The sequence below is a fragment of the Octopus bimaculoides genome, chromosome 1 (genome assembly GCF_046866305.1).
Source record: "Octopus bimaculoides isolate indiv1 chromosome 1, ASM4686630v1, whole genome shotgun sequence".
In the NCBI taxonomy this organism is placed as follows: Eukaryota; Metazoa; Mollusca; class Cephalopoda; order Octopoda; family Octopodidae; genus Octopus; species Octopus bimaculoides.
In genome coordinates, this window is record NC_142928.1 from 95457610 (window position 1) to 95475270 (window position 17661).

At 36.6% G+C, this 17661-nt stretch overlaps 2 non-coding genes across 2 annotated transcripts; both read right to left on the reverse strand.

Moving 5' to 3' along the window:
* Positions 1 to 9998: 9998 nt before the first annotated feature.
* Trnat-ugu (transfer RNA threonine (anticodon UGU)) lies at positions 9999 to 10071 on the reverse strand. Its single transcript has one exon. It is a non-coding gene; the product is annotated as a tRNA-Thr (tRNA).
* Positions 10072 to 13943: 3872 nt separating this feature from the next.
* Trnac-gca (transfer RNA cysteine (anticodon GCA)) lies at positions 13944 to 14015 on the reverse strand. The gene has a single exon. It is a non-coding gene; the product is annotated as a tRNA-Cys (tRNA).
* Positions 14016 to 17661: the final 3646 nt, after the last annotated feature.

The window sequence follows — 17661 nt, forward strand, 5'->3', positions numbered from 1 at the left end:
AACTTAGCGGTTCGGCAAAAAATACCTAATAGAATAAGTACTAGGCTTTTAAAAAATAATTACTGGGGTTGATTCATTCGGCTAAAAATTCCTAGCATGGCCTCAGTCAAATGACTGAAACAAGTAAAACATAAAAGATACACAGTATGTAGTGCTAGCCTAGGGTTAAGGACCACAAACATTTCCATCGGCTTTTCAACAGCCTACCGATTGGGTCAACGCCAAATCACCTTTCAAATGTCAATAAAAACTGCTAAAATTTAGAGGTAGGGGAATTCAAAAACAAAACGGGAATACAATTAAACGGAAATTACAAAAATAACAAATAAATGAAAAGAGAGCAGACAGAAAGACAGGAGAGAAAAGAAAGAAATGAAAAGGGATAGGTATAGAACAGAAAAATGAAAGAAGGGAAAAAAATGTTTAATGCGACTGACATTGTAGTAAAACAAATTATGTCTGCATTGGATCATTGGTACAGCATGTAATGAAAACATTACGTGTGTTGAGTTAACCTGACAGATAGTACCGAAAGGAAATCTATAATATACATCTTGTCAGGTCATTTCGTTCTACTAGAACTGAATAACGGACCAGAGTTCTTTTCAACCTTTCAATTTGTAATCAGATATACTTTGTACCATAATATAAGCAATGATGCTTTGTTTGGCAAGAAGCAGTGTTCTCGTCCTGTCGAGATTGCAACGTGATTTCAGCGCCTGGTTGAAGTCATTTCTTCTCACACTATTTATACCTTTAGGAACAGTATATGCATAACAATAATCCATTATATCATAAAATATAATTTCTTGCTTTTTAAGGTTATCTCTACACATTTTCTATAGAAATTATAGTCGGGAATGGTTTGTTACGAAATTTCGTATCCGAATACGTTAAAGTAAACAATGCGACACAAAACGTCGTAACAAATCAGTGCTGGCTACAATGTCTATTGAAAATCTGTAGAGATAACCTCGAAAATGATTTAATAGCACTGCTAACACGGTAGGACACGGAAATGACTTATAAAGCGTTTAATATACTTCGTAGTTAGTATATTACGGTTGCATAGCAAAACACAGTGTCCCTACAAGTAGTTAATAAGTCCTTGTACCAACCTAGAAAGAACCTCAGTTATCAGGAAGTCCATCTTCGGTTAATTTTGCATGAAAACCACAGGTCCCCTAACCATCTACCCTCTCTCTCTCTCTCTCTCTCTCTCTCTCTCTCTCTCTCTCTCTCTCTCTCTCTCCCTCTCTATCTATCTATCTATCTATCTATCTATCTATTCTCTTTTATCTTTTATTTGTTTCAATCATTGGACTGCGGCTATGTTGGGGCACTGCTTGGAGAGTGTGTAGTCAAACACATCGGCCTCAGTACTCAATTTTTCTTCTAAAGTTTAGTATTTCCTTTATCGGTCACTTTTACCGAACTGCTAAGTTATGAGGACGTAAACAAACCGACAGCGGTTGTCAAACGGTGGAGGGGACTAATGCATACGTGCGTACATAGATATATAGACAGACAGACAGACAAAAAGATAGATAGATAGATAGATAGATACATACATACATACATACATACCACAAGTTTCCACACAGTTTCCATCTACCAAATTCACTCGCAAAGTATTAGTCGCTCCGGAACCATAAATAGAAAGACACCTGCCTAAGGTGCTGTGCTGTGGGACCGAACCCGAAACCAAGTGACTGCAAAGAGAGATTCTTAACCATAGTCAACTGGTTGACAATCAATAACCGTATCTGTATAGTTGCATAGGCTGACTCTTGGTTGTAGAGTCGGTATAATCCCAAAAGATAGGATTAATAATATACCAATTCTATTCATATAGAAAGCAGTAGCTTGGCATCACGAGTAAAGCGTCTGTCCGAAAGTTTTACTATGTTTAGTTTCGCTTCTTTACACCGAGGGATACAATGTCTATATCGGATGCATTTCTACAATCTTTTGTGTCAATCGAAATAGTTTTTGCAAGACAAAGAATCGTTGAAAGAACTAATATAGTTTCTAGTGTCTTAAGATTCGCTCGCATTAACTAAGCAGGATTAATTAATTCACTCCTTTGGTGTTTGGTAGTTGTAGTAATGGTGCTGGGGATTTAGGATCAGAATCAGGTCAGACATGACTGAGCAGGCCTATGGTCAAAATTAATCTGCTGTGTTCATCCGTTCCTTTTGTGCACCTAGATTTATATTCTCTAATATGTCCTTTTTTGACAATAGAATCTTCGAGGAAGAAGTGGTTGCTATTTCTAGCAAGTCGTCCATGTAGCCTATTTTCTTTTCTCCTCCACCCCATTGTCTCGCTTTTTATCTTTATTACAATGTGACAAGTAAACTTAAGTTTCCATCCACCTGTCCACGCGTGCGAAAGCTAATATTAAACTGATATCTCCATTCTGACATACTCTCCAACTATAGTTTTCAGTTTATTTAAAGCTCTGAACTTCATCCTCCCTCTATCAGTTGTTAGATTATTTTACTTCCGGTCAGATTATTTTATTGGCCGGTAATGTAACACTAGAGCGTGATACGAACTGAGTAAGCTCAAATCTGAAAAATACATTTCATTCAAAGTATTATCTTAAATGAAAAATTGTATTTTAGACCAGTAGTTCTCAACCGGGGTCAATATGGCTCTTGAGGGTCGATATGATCCTTGGGAAGCCATATGGCCATTGTGGGGTCTATATATGATTTTGTTAAAATTTATTGGCAATACAAATTTGTTATACTACTAAAATACGCAAAATATTTTAATCTTTTTATACAATTCCTAATAATATTTATTTATAAAAATATGGTTTTTAAAGAAATATCGAGGAAGTCCATAGATAAAAGAAACAAATGGTTGAGAAATACTATTTTAGACAAACACTAATTGAATCACCCGAGTTCAAACGAGACTGAATGCTTCAGTTAACTCGTTCGAACACATGCACTCAAGGGGAGTGTGCTTCGGTTTGAAAGAAAACCTGGTGAGTGAAACATTGTTGAATGATTCAGCATTTGAGAAATTGCGCAACAGGATACAATGAGTAATATTTATCGCATTTTTCACTTTAAGGAAAAAATTTTTTTACAAACGTTCACCACCTTACAAAAACTATATTAGCTAAGCAAATGCATTAAAAACATTAACATATTCAGAACGCTATTTCAGAAAATTATCCCCGTTATCTTCGAGCATACTAAAGACGAATTTAGGTGGCTCAAAATCAGTAAAACAAAGTAAGGTAAGTTTACTTCTTTAATTCTATAGAGATACATTTGGAAAAAAAATTTCATTCACATCAATATCCATCCTGAGACGTCAGAAAGATCAGAAATACAACAAAAATTTGAAATATGTTGGTCAAATGAAAATGGATCATGGAAAAGTGACACATGATTAATGAAACTCGATTAAATCTAAAAGCTCAATATAAAATAATCTCTATAGCTTCTCCATGTTCTGTTGTAGTGGCTCTTCCATGTAGTTAAAGGGAAGAAATTATTGAAATTAGTCATTACACATTTTTTACCACTTTAGATATCCTTTTTGGAAATTTGAAAATTAACAAATTAGACCTTATTGTGGGAAAAAATTATCTCGGAATACAACAGAGAAAAGAATTTCTATTGTTAAACACCAAAAATTATCCAGATATTTTATTAGCAACTCCAATTACAATCGGATCAAAATGTAACTGCTAGCTGACGATTTTTCAAACTCTCTCATTTTCAACCATAATTATGCTGCCCAATTTTTACTCCCAAACATGATGCAACAGTACAAAATGATGATGCAATACTCGCAGTGTAATGGTTTCAAACGGTTAGGGAGAAAATAACGAGGATCAAAAATTACTTATTTTGCCCACAACATTCTATTCCTATTTAGGTTGCTGGAATTATTAGAACCACGGGCAGAATGACTTGCGGTTTTTAACCACGGCCGTTTACACCGCCAAGGATGGCCTTGCTTTTCATTTATCCGGGGTTGAAAAAATATATACCAATCAAGTAACAAACGCCTGATACTTACTCTATCAGGCTCTTTCGCCGAACCACTAATTTGCGGTTGTCAAGCAATGGTGCGGAGACAACACACACATCTATCTATCTATCTATCTATCTATCTATCTATCTATCTATCTATCTATCTATCTATCTATCTATCTATCTATCTATCTATCTCTCTCTCTCTCTCTCTCTCTATATATATATATATATATATATAGACGGGCATCTTTCAGTTTCCGTCTACCAAATCCACTCACAAAGCTTTGGTCGGCCCGAGGCTATAGTAGAAGACACTTGCCAAAGGTGACACGCAGTAGGACTGAACCCGGAAGTATGTGGTTGGGAAGCAAACTTCTTACTACACAGTCACGCCTGCGCCTATCTCTCTCTCTCTCTCTCTCTCTCTCTCTCTCTCTCTCTCTATATATATATATATATATATATATATATATATATATATATATATATATATATATATATATATATATATATATATATATATATATATATATATATATATATATGATCAAAATAAGCAAGAGGATATCAAGAGGTGACTTGATTATTAGGTCATGATTTTGAAAGGCGTTGAAAGAGCTGGTAGATTCTGCCCTTACATACGCCGTAAGTCTGAAAATAAGGACTTCATCCGGTATAACGTTCCCTTCAGCTGTTCCATATCTACAAACATATATAGGATATTTATGACAATTTTAGCAAAAAACTTCCCCGCTTACCATAGATATAACAGAATTTTTCCCCGTAAGACAGTTAGAATTTCGTGTTCTACTCTCCCCAATATGGGTATCATAGCAAGGTTAAATAGAAAGAATATGAAATTAGCAAGAGGTGGTAATAATAATAATAATATTACTGTCAACAGTAACTTTAACCCCTAAAATGAGAATAATAATATTAATGGTGACGTAGGAAATAGAAACAGCGGTACTAATGCTTTTAATATAAATACAATATAGACTGTAGCTCCGAGGTCTATACTAGCACTGAGATTACTGATGCGCCTGTTGATGCTGAGATGGATTTCAATGATACTACAATTGAAGGATGGATAGATAACACATATGATATTAACACATACGATAATAGTAGTATTATTAATAATAATAGTGATAATAATAATAATAATAATAATAATAAAATATAAAAAAATATTCAGACAAATACATAACAAAAACACCAAGACTTACAAATATGTATAACATACAGAAAATTGCACTACTGGGCACTGCACACATCCTACGCAAAACACTCTCAATACAGTAGCCATAAGAGCATCACAGCAAACCACAGCACATACCCAAGGCACACAGAGCTGCGCTCGGAAGTGAAGTGAAAGCACGTTATAAAAGTAAAACTACTGAACCATAATAATAATAATAATAATAATAATAATAATAATAATAATAATGATGATGATGATGATGATGATGATGTGAATATCAATAATATTAATAGTAGTAATTTTCCTGATTGCAACTGTAGAGTTAAATCCCACTGTCCAAAACGTAATTTATAAATGTGCAGTCATAACTGTAGCTGGTAACTTTATATATATGGGATGTTCAATAGATATGAAAAAAACGTATTAGTAACCTTTTTTCATCTTTCAGGCTCAAACATATAGCCAATTGTACGTCCTTATCTAGCAAGACTTGGGAACTGAAGCGAAATCGAATTTAGCCTTAAAAGGGATATAATAAGGAAAGCGCAGCCTTTTAAAGATAGTCGATACGGGTGCGAGCTGTGCTCTATGAAAACTTATGAGATTTTTAAGTATAAGGACAAGAGCAACCTTATTAATGATAGATTAGACCTAAGGGTATCATGCGTACATAGGGTCACCCGTACATTTAAATATTTTCGAAATTAGCGTTTATAGGTGCTATATTTGAACTTATATATAATAAAACCATGGGATATTGAGTTATATGATGAATGGGAGTGCATTGCATGTGTTATAAACCATATGGTATGTGGTATGCTACATGTAGTTACTATCCTCTGAATAATCCTTCCTAGTTAGTCTGACTTCATCATGTTTTTGGTGATTAAACTATTTGTTCCTTTCTATGATGTTCTACTCTACTGATCATATTATATAGTTTTGTAATGGCTTTTATGTAAGTAAGCTTCCTAATTATATACCCCTGGGAAACTATAAAATCATGTATGTAATAGCACCAGTAACTTTACAACTTATAAAATACCTCTTCGGTCTGAATACCTCCAACTGCCATCACTACTACCATACCTATTGCTTCTTCTTTGAGGTTATTTTTATCTCGCCTCAGCCTCAAATTTTAATACTCTGTCTCTTTAAAATGTAAGTTATATATATTTTCTTACTATTCTCTATAATTTTTTATTATTTTGTTTTCTTATTTTTAAATCTATACCTATTAACCTCTTATCCCTTATAAGTTGTTACTGTTCTTAAATAGATATATAAACGTTCTAGTTACTTAAATCTATGAGAATTGATTATAATATATCCATAATAACGTCTAAATATTTGTGTATATTTGCATGTGTGCACATAGATAAACATATGTGTGTGTATCTGCACACAACTTTTATTTTTTCCGATTTTTTTCTAATTCTTAGCTTATGGTTAATATATAGACAGCATGGCTTCTCGTCCCAGTATTCCATAAGTAAATACCCAGAGCAGTCTTTCTAGAAACCACCTAGTAAGTAAATAATTAAGTACATGAATGAATATTAAACTAATTCTATGTAGTCTTCCCTTTATATGTATATATATATATATATATATATATATATATATATATATATATATATATATATATATATATATATATATATATATATATATGTATATATATATTGCGTTTAGGTTGGTTCTGTTTTACTTAATTGGTAATTTAATATGATATTCAATAGGATTCTAACTTCAGAAAGTCACAATTTTTAAGTACCAAGTAGCCGAAATAAAATAAGAAAAATCAGTAACGTTCAACTCTGAAAAGATTGCGTCTTTGCAATCCAATCTGACACTCCTAATCCTCATTAGTGTTACAGACTTCCAGTGAATGAAAACTGATAGTTTTTCGGTTTTTCTGTGTCCTCAGTAATTTCAAATACTATTATAGTAAGAAACTGTGAGTTGTAATCTAAAGGTTACATTTTGAAGATTTGTTGGTATGAGAGCTAAATTTGAATTTCAAATGAGGAAAGGTTTACAGCGATATTTAAAAGAGAAGTTTATGTTAATTGCATGGCTATCGGGAAAAACTAAAGGCAGCAGTATTCGTATTAGCTCTACCGTGAGAGTTGTAATAAAAGGTGAAGAGAGCTGTGATAGAAAGAGATCAACTGATGCCAGATCACTTCCTCTAAGTGAGAAAGTCATCAGTAACAAAGCTGCAATAGTAAAACCAACACCAAGAGTATCACTTCCTCTAGTACAGGCTTTAAGTGTAAAGGTTAGAGATTGCATCAATATTCATATACTATAAAGTAAAAGCGCAGCAGCAATTAAAGCCACATTGAGAGCAGTGGTAGCGGTATAAATTACGTGAATAACTTCAAGAAAAACAGCGACAGTAGCAGGAATGAAAGCAACGGCAACGTTGGTGACTGTTTGAAATTAACTCGAGTAGTCGAATGCTGGAAAATACTTAATATAATCAACATAAAAAAAGCAGATTCAAAGTTTTGAAAACAGTGTATCTGAAGTGAGACATGAACTGGTTGGAAATTATATATGAGTACAATGTCCAATGATTCTTTTCCTGTGTCAAATCAACTGCAAGTTTGAACATACTCTCAAAAGAGAAATCTATCTGCTGTACAGACATGCTGTTTTCAAAACGGTAAACTTGAAAGGATACTAAATATATTTGGCGAGTTTTACTAGCAGTGAGAAACATTGCAGGCATCAAAGCAAAAGTCTACCCCTTTCATATGAACATCAATGGAGGCGATTGTGAGACGATATGTTGGATGTCAAACGATTCTGAAGGGACTCTAGAATTTCAGACAAGGTTAAGGCTGCCGTATAAGGTGGTAATGCCAGATATGCTTTCCATAAGTGCTAACGGTTTTATCACTAAGTAACTCATATTAAAATCGAAATAAATGATTAACTCATAGAAACTGCAACTTTGGCTGCAAAAGCGTTAAGTGATGGGAGAAACATCTCATCCTTGACAGAGTTCTATCTATTACAAGGGTGTTAATATCTATTAAAGTAGGGAATCGAACACTTAGACATGTAAAGCAGACATAACGAAGTGCCTGCAGTAGATTTGAATTTACTCTCAATTGTCATATTCATTTCCCTTAACTTCTACTTATACCGGGAAAACAGGAACTAGAAAAAATGAAAATAATGACCTCTTTTTGTTCAAGAAGGAATATTTGCATATTTATCTTTAATACGTCTAGGCAGGTTCTGACACAAAATATGCTGGGCGCAATTTTTTAGACAATAGTATGCTCAACACTCTCGTCTCATTGGCGCAAGACATTCTGGGACACTGGTGTTTGGACATGTGTCTTTTTTGTTTAGTATTACTGTAAACTATGTTTTGAACTTACAAATTTATTCGAATGGCTGATAAATGATATGATGGGAAAATGTTCGTTCCAATTTTAATTCAGTTGGATATTGTAGAAAAATTTTCATTCCATCTATGAGTTTTGCACATAATTTTGCTGTATGAAATATTCGTTTAAGTTAAACGGCAAAGATCTTGAAATACAGAATTTCCGTCAAAATATGAATACCCAAAACTTTTATGTGGTTTAAATGTCAGTCACCAATTTCTTGTTCGAGAAGTATGATGGCTACATGGATCCGAACTAGATAATTTAGCAGATGCGAACTACTGCTATCATCTGAAGTGGTGGCATGAGCAGATGAGATATTTCAGCTAAGGAAAAATTATTGTGTCTAAAACCTAAGGCAAACATTCATGTCTCCACCGCTCGATCAGGACTTCTGGCGTGGAAGAGGTAGAATGGTCCGAGCCAGCCGCATAATACAGATAACTGTTATTAAAGTCAGAGAATGCATCTGGTAAGTTACAACCTGATTAAAATTTTAATTTTAATGGTTTTCTCCCTGCTTTTATAAAGAATTATAACTAACGGTAATGAGTTTTCTTTTCATTATGGGTATTAGATTCTTATAAGAAATTATTTTACTCACTAAATTATGTTCGTATTGATTTAGAGCTCTATGGTGTCCTTGCGTAAAGCTTTCCAGAGAAATTTCGCCATATCGTTATTCTAAATTGCCTAATCAGTGAATGATTTTTACTGAAATCTAGATATATTCTCTGTCAATCGAAAATCTTGAAGACACACTATATACCTGCTATTCAATTTTTAAATCAATTATAATTTCATTAAATTTCTCCCTTTCTTTTGATCAAAGATGACACGTGAATTCTTGAAGGGTTCCATATTTTTCAAAATCACAGACGTGGCTGTGTGTTAAGATGTTTCACCCCCCCCCCCCCCCCAGCCATATGATTCCGAGTTCTGACCCACTGCATGACAACCTGGATGGGTTCTATTCTAGCTTGGGGTTGACTAGAGCTTTGTGAGTGGATTTGACAGACGGGAACCGAAAGAAACCCGTTGTACACACACACACGTGTGAATGTGTGTGTTTGTCCTCCACCAGTTCGGCATAAGGGATCAAGAGAATAAGTACCAAGCTATAAAAATAAGTAGTTGGAATCAATTTGTTCGACTAAAACCCAGCGGCCATGCTGGTTCACCTCCAAGGCAGTGCCCCAGGATAGTCGCTATCCAATGCGTGAAAAAAAAAGTTTAAAAAATGAGATATTAGTAATTTGCTTCTTAACATGAGACGTGAAACTTTATCATTTTGTTCAATATATTAAATGTTACTCCCACTACGAAATTTCCAGTGTCAACGTAGAAACAAAAATGAAAAAAAAAAAGGTTCATCCCAGCCCCCAGTGAGGATCGAACTCACGACCCCTGGTTTACAAGACCAGTGCTCTAACCACTGAGCTATGGAGGCAGATGCTGTAGACTGGGTATTTTCTATAAATATTTATTAACTAACTATAAGTAGGCCGTCAGTTAACTTGAAATATTTCTATTGACTACATATTTTTTCACATTCTTTCTCCTGTTTTCATTCCACCCACTTCCTATTATTCTTTCAGACATTATGACTGTGTTGGCTTCTGAGTAGTTTTTTTTTTTTGTTTTTTTTTAAATTCTCAACACGATCCGTTCGCTGAAGGCGATTGTGGTATTGCACTCACGATCATAAGAACGTGGTTTCGATTACCATTCAACTGTAAATGAGAACCCAACTACGGACTGGCATCCTGTACAAGGGGGTGGGGGTGGGGTAATCTCGGTTATTTATGCGCCATACATGGGCCCGGGATCAAAGAGTGCAAGCACACCACCTAAAATGTTTTTGCTCAGGAACTGGGAGTGCAGAGGGTGCAAGTGAATCCCCTACAGTTTTTTTGCCCTGGAACAGAATTGCAGAGGGTGGAAGCGCATCTAAAATTTCTTGCCCGGGAACAGAGGGTGCGTGGGGTGCAAGCGCAGCTTCTAGAATTTTTTGCGGAGTTCAATATCAAAATTTGCACCCCTACTTACTTCTGTCAGGTTTTGAAAACTGCGTAAAAAGTGATCTGTAAAAAAGTTAGGTTTCTTCACAAAGAACAGAAAAAAAAACCCCAGAAATAAATGAAAAAGACGATAAGAGCTAGCTCGTAAAAAAAAATCGGACCTGGGTTTACTTCTCCTAAATAAATTTCGTTTCCGAGCCAGTGATGACACGCAAAAATTAGGTAAACAGCCTTATGTATCCCAGGGCCCGAGACTATTATGTCCAGAAATTTATTTACAGTGCATTTGAGCTGACACAAATGCATTTTATGCCCATCAGTTCATTTTTCTCTCTTATAGGTGTAGACATGGCTATGTGGTTAAGAAACTCGCTTTGAAACCACTTGGTTTCGGGCTCAGTCCCATTGTGTGACACCTTGGGCAAATGTCTTCTATTATAACCCAAGGTTAACCAATGTCTTGTGAGCGAATTTCGTTGACTGAAACTGCGTGGAAGCCCATTGTGTATGTATGTATGTATGTTTGCATGTATGTATGTATGTATCTATCTATCTATTTATCTATCTATCTATCTACAAGGAGATGCTGAAAAATTCCTGGCTTTAAGGGTGTCGCGAAAATTGGAGGCCCAACTTTCCCAGTTCTTTTACAGGGCTTTGAAAAACTGAAGGACCACTGCAATAAAAGTGTAAATATGTTAGAGGAATACAGCCTTGGCTACGGTTGGTCGGTTTGCGTCCTGGGGCGAACGGGATAGAGACACTTGCCGTTTAAATAATAGTCAGTCATGTGATGGACAACAGCAAGGCGGGAAAGGGTTGCTTTCTGCTACGCTCGCATTTGTTAATATATAACCGTGAGAGAGGTGGTTTCACTACATTATAATGAATGTAACAACATGGATTGAAATTGGAACTTTTCAATTTACAATCGACTGCTATTCGACTGTGTTCTGTCATAGAGCGTACACAACCGAGTGTCAGCAATGAGTCAAGAGCAGTGGCGGCTCGTAGATAAAATTAGTGGGGGTGCTGCTTCAGAAAATGTTTAGCCATTGTTTTAATATTGTGTCAATGGAAACAAACATATAAAAAGAAAATTTAGACATAAACTTGATCGGTTCGCATTTTAGCCATTGCCGGGTAGTGTGTTTAGTTTGCTCGCTGAACACCGCCACGAATTCCCCCTTGTTTTTCAAAGATCCCCCCTAAATCACAAAATTAGGTGGGGTGGAATGTGCCCCATTTTTCAAATCCTGGTAGCAACACTGAAGCTGGAAGCAGGATAATAATCTAATTCTACACTTTGTCACATTCAAGAATATAAACACGTTTTTAAGCACAACACACGCAGAGGTAAAAAGAAACACTACTTTTCACCCAGCACTGTCGTTCACGCTGTACTCTCTCTCCCTACTGTGAAACTTCCTATCTCGGACATGTGAGCATGCGCGCAGCAGCCAAATTCCGCGTTGCTGAAACTGTGAAGCGCACAGTTCTATTCAAGGATTTTTGTATTTTTTCATAAACTAGGAGATGGCTATTGACATTAAGCTTAAGGATTATATAATGTGCAAGTATAAAGAAAGAATTAAAGAAAAAAGGACTCATTATATTGAATGTTATCGATAATATTGAGTGGAGATAAGGGGTGTTACAATTCTGCAGTTCCTATACACGAGCCGCCACTGGTGCCAACATCTGCAATTCTAGCTTCCAATTCAGCCTTTCGCTTCCCTTGACTCGTGAATACAGCTTTGAGAAACTTAAAGTTCTTCACTTGTCTTAGTGATGTTCACTAACATGCAGTGTGCCAAACCAGTGTACCAAATTAGCTTCTGTTTCTTTAAGATAATCTGCTGTTTTCTTTTTTATCTCCGAAACATGAAGGGTGGGCTTTTGTGGAACGTCGTTCAGTGAAAGGTAGTGTTATGTTAAAAACGGCTGAGAACTGCTGCTTTATCTCCGACCCTAATATTAAACAAACGAAAAGAACGAATGACTGGGTTTATCATTTTATCATTTATCTTTTACTTGTTTAAGGCTTTAAACTGCGGCCATACAGGGACACAAACTTGAAGAATTTTGGTTGAATGAATCGACCATAGTACTTATTATTTTTTTTTAAAGCCTGATACTTATTCTACCTGTCTCTTTAGTCAAACCGCTAATGTTACGAGGACGTAAACACACAAGCACCGGTTGTAAGGTGGTGGGTAGCGGGGAGAAACGCGCGCGCATGCACACACACACACACACACACACCACACACACGCACATATATATATATGTATGTATGCATGTATGTATGTATATAGGCGCAGGCGTGACTGTGTGGTAAGAAGCTTGCTCTCCAACCACATTGTTCCGGGTTCAGTCCCACTGCATGGCACCTTAGGCGAGTGTCTTCTGCTATAACCTCGGCCCGACCAAACTCTGTGAGTGGATTTGGTCGACGGAAACTGAAAGAAGCCCGTCAAATATATATGTATATGTTTGTGTGTCTGGGTTTGTCCCCCACCACTACCACTGCCATCACTTGACAACTGATGTTGGTGTGTTTATGCCCTTGTAACCTAGCGGTTCGGTAAAAGAGAGCGCTAGAATAAGTACTAGGCATACAAAGAATAAGTTCTGGGATCAATTTCTTCAACCCCAACGGACTTCTTTCAGTTTCCGTCTACCAAATGCACTCACAAGGCTTTGGTCGGCCCGAAGCTATAGTAGAAGACACTTGCCCAAGGTACTACGCAGTGGGACTGAACCTGGAATCAAGTGGTTGAGAAGCAAGCTTCTTACCACACAGTCACGCCTGCGCTTATAATTCTTTTATTCTTTTACTTGTTTCAGTCATTTGACTGCGGCCATGCTGCAGCACCGCCTTTAGTCAAACAAATAGACCCCAGGACTTATTCTTTGTAAGCCTAGTGCTTATTTTATCGGATCCTTTTGCCGAACCGCTAATAACATCGGTTATCAAGTGATGGTGGGGAAACAAATAGACACAAATATACACACACACACGATAGGCTTGTTTCAGTTTCCGTCTACCAAATCCACTCACAAGGCTTTAATTGGCCCGGGGCTATAGTAGAAGACGCTTGCCCAAGATGTCACGCAGTGGGACTGAACCCACAAGCATGTGGTTGGTAAGCAAGCTACTAACCACACAGCCACTCCTGAAGATATTTTTAAAAATAATAAATTTCTTCTGCTACTCAGCTCAGGGATACACGAAATAATTCCTAAAACAATTTTAAATTCTCACAGAAAAAAATTAAAGCAAAATTATTTATATCACAGGGGACACCCGGGATTGAACCGGGGACCTCTCGATCTGCAGTCGAATGCTCTACCACTGAGCTATATCCCCAGCTGCCCATTGCTGGCCAAAATAACTGTATTTATTGCGTGATGATGTTATTTCTTTAAACATGCTGATATAAAAAGTTATAAATATCGCGTTAAAAATAAATCAATAAATGCTAGTACTTAATTTGGATCTGAGAATGTTGGAATGTTTGCGAGAATGATCAAATTTACACGTTTTATATCGATTCTAGGTTTTTGTTCCATGTAAATAGTTTGTTTAATTCTTTATTGCTGTTCGTATATGAATGTGTGGGTATGCGCGCGCGTCATATTATTTATATATTTTAGGATATTTGCAAAAGTAAATACACACACACACACTCACACATCTAACCTATGTTTTCATGCAAAATTAAGATTGTTTAATACATATTTAATATCTATTTATTTTCTAATATTATTTAAGTAGATATGTTTGTTGTTTAGTCTCACAGAAGTATTTATTATGCTTGGTAAAATAAATAATTCTGGATATTATATTGCAGACGTCTCTATGTTGGCTGAAGCGAAACAAAAATTGATACACATCCGAACGTTTTGACTATTATATTTACATACGCATTTCGGAATCCAAGGGAGAATATAGTTGTCTTTAGTGTTTAGTTTGCGTCTTCTGTCCCCTACTTAGTTTTCGAAATTGTACATGTTGCATGTCTAGTAATAATACCAACATCAATCATTCTTTCTAAACTTGGCACAAAGCCTGACATTTTCGAAGAAGGAGCTAGTCGATTACATTGATTCCAGTGTTCAACCGGTACTTACTTCATCGACCCCGAAAGAATGAAAAGCAAAGTCGACTTCGATGGAATTTGAACTCAAAACGCAAAGACGGACGACATGCGGCAAGACTTCCGCCCGCCCCCACCCAAAACCCCCCCACCCCTTTTAATTTTTTTTTTTCTTCCTACACAAACCTTTTCGGCTACGGGGAATACGAATCAGCGAAAAAATTGGCAAAAATCGACATTTCTAAATGACCACCATTTCCTTAATTTTTAACTATTTTCAGAATTTTTTTTTTTTTAATGTGCGGACAAATACGGAGATTATGATACTGAAAAATATTTCAAACACTCATTGTAAAAATATTTTTAAGAATTTTTTTTTTTTTTTTACTAAACACGCAGAAAAATACGGACATCATGATTCGGACAAAAATTTCAAAACATTTCTGTACTTACTACTACTACTACTACTACTACTACTAATAATAATAATAATAACAATCCTTTCTACTCTAGGCACAAGGCCTGAATATTTTTTGTTGGGGGGGGGGGGGTATGGGGATAAGTCGATTACATCGACCCCAGTGTTCCACTGATACTTAATTTATCGACCCCGGAAGGATGAAAGGCAAAATCAACCTCGGCGGAATTTGAACTTAGAACATTAAACCGAACGAAATACCCGCTCAGCATTTCACCCGACGTGCTAACGATTCTGCCAGCTCACCATCTTAAGTATAATAATAATCCTTTATACTAAAAGCACAAGGCCTAAAATTGTGGGAGGGGACTAGTCGATTGCATCAACTCCAGTACTTAATTCACTGGTACTTAATTTATCGATCTCGAAAGGATGAAAGGTAAAGTCAACCTCAGCGCAATTTGAACTCAAAACGTAAAGACAGACGAAATGTTGCGAAACGTTTTGCCCGGCGTGCTAAGGATTCTGCCAACTCGCCACTTTTATTATTATTATTATTATTATTATTATTATTATTATTATTATTATTATTATTATTATAACAATAATAATAATAATAATAATAATAATAATAATAATGATGATGATGATGATGATGATATCTTTCCTTTATTAACCAGTAAGAGTTCACAAAAACATTGGAGACGGTACAGGACAGTACAATGTGGAGATACATAAAACAGCGACAACAGAAAATTGAAACAATGAATAATTCCCCGAAAGAGAGAGGCTTCCTAGGGCTGCTCGTGGATGCCCCACAAAAACTACGGTCGCCCTGACTACTAAGGCAAGTGCTGTCTCCACACTGTCCTTCAACTCACAGGCGCAATCGGACCACTCTTGCAGCAGTCATCCACCTTTTAACAAAATTGCTGCGAAGCAGCACTTCCTTCTCTACTTTCATTTTCCTTTTCAAGTGAAACTTTAAAAAGTTGATGAGGGCTTGGCCAAAGAGGAAAGTATCGCTCTTCAGCCCTTTCAATATGGTCCACCACACAACCTGTTTCGCTAAGGCTACCAGGCAAAGAAAGACAGCCTGCCTTTCCCGGCCAAAGGAAGTCAGTGGGATTATCTTCACAGAGGACTCAGCCGATGGCCGGATCCTTCCTAAATGCAGGTGTTCAACATAAACCCACAAGTCATAAATACACGGGCACTGGACGAGAGCATGCAGAACAGTTTCGTCGTTCTGCGTGCATTTCGGGTCAACCCGGCCATCTACTTTACCAACCCTGTCTTTGATGCATTGCATGAGGTGGAGGTTGTTGTGGGTTGATCTTCTTCGGATTGCACGTGTTTGGACCTCACCAATCAGCTCCTCGACAGCAAGTGCTAACCACTTTGCTAGTACCTTGGCCAAAATTTTGAAATCTGCGTTCAACAGCGTTATTCTCCATTTGATTTCACCTTGTCTCGGTCCTTTCTCAGCAGTGCCACCACTCCTTGATTCACAGAACTAGGAATTCTCCTGTTCTGCTGCCAGTTACGGTAGCTATCTGCTAAAAAAAAAAAGCCGGCAAACAAGTCTGGTGTATAAAAGTAAAGCTCGTAGGGCAAACCAACCAAAGCGAACAATTTTCCCCCTTGCAACCGATACTTCCGCGGCTGTTATTGGCATTTCTTAACGCTCCGCCCTCTTTGCCGAGAGTCGTGGCACGCTGTCGAGGTAGGCACTGAAGTTCATCCTGCATGCCAGTCTACCATTTGTCTCAAATAGTTAGGCAAAGTGCCGCTGAAATGCCGTACACACCTGGTTTTGTACAGAGTATTGTTCTAAACATAAGTAAATTAAAAGTTTGTTTTAAAAGTAATTTGATTATAAGATGATAGTGTGATGCTGAGATGCTAGTACAAAAGATGTTTGCTATCATGTACATTTAAAAGTTTCTTAACACTGTTTATAGATTAAAATGTACATAACCACATTGAACTCTCCTCGAAAAAGCTGGCCTTGTGAAGCTGGTACAATTGTTAAACCGTTGGCAAAAATACTTTGCGGTATTTCTTCCTATACATTACGTTCTGAGTTCAAATTCCACTGAGGTTGACTTTGTCTTACAAGACCAAATACATGGAACCCTGGTCATAACACCAACTTGAACTTCTAACTCGTCTCTTGAGGTCTCTGGGTGAGACTTGGAGTCAACTTGCATAAACACAAAGCAAAATCATTTTATAATAATAATAATTATAATAATAATAATGATAATAATAATGCTTTCAAATTTTGCCACAAGGCCTGTAATTTTGAGAAGAACAGGCAAGTCGATTACATCGACCACAGTACTTGACTAGTATTTATTTTATCCACCCCGAAAGACAAAGTCAACCTCGGTGGAATTTGAACACAGAACGTAATGTATAGGAAGAAATACCGCAAAGCATTTTTGCCGACGGTTTAACAATTGTACCAGCTTCACAAGGCCAGCTTTTTCGAG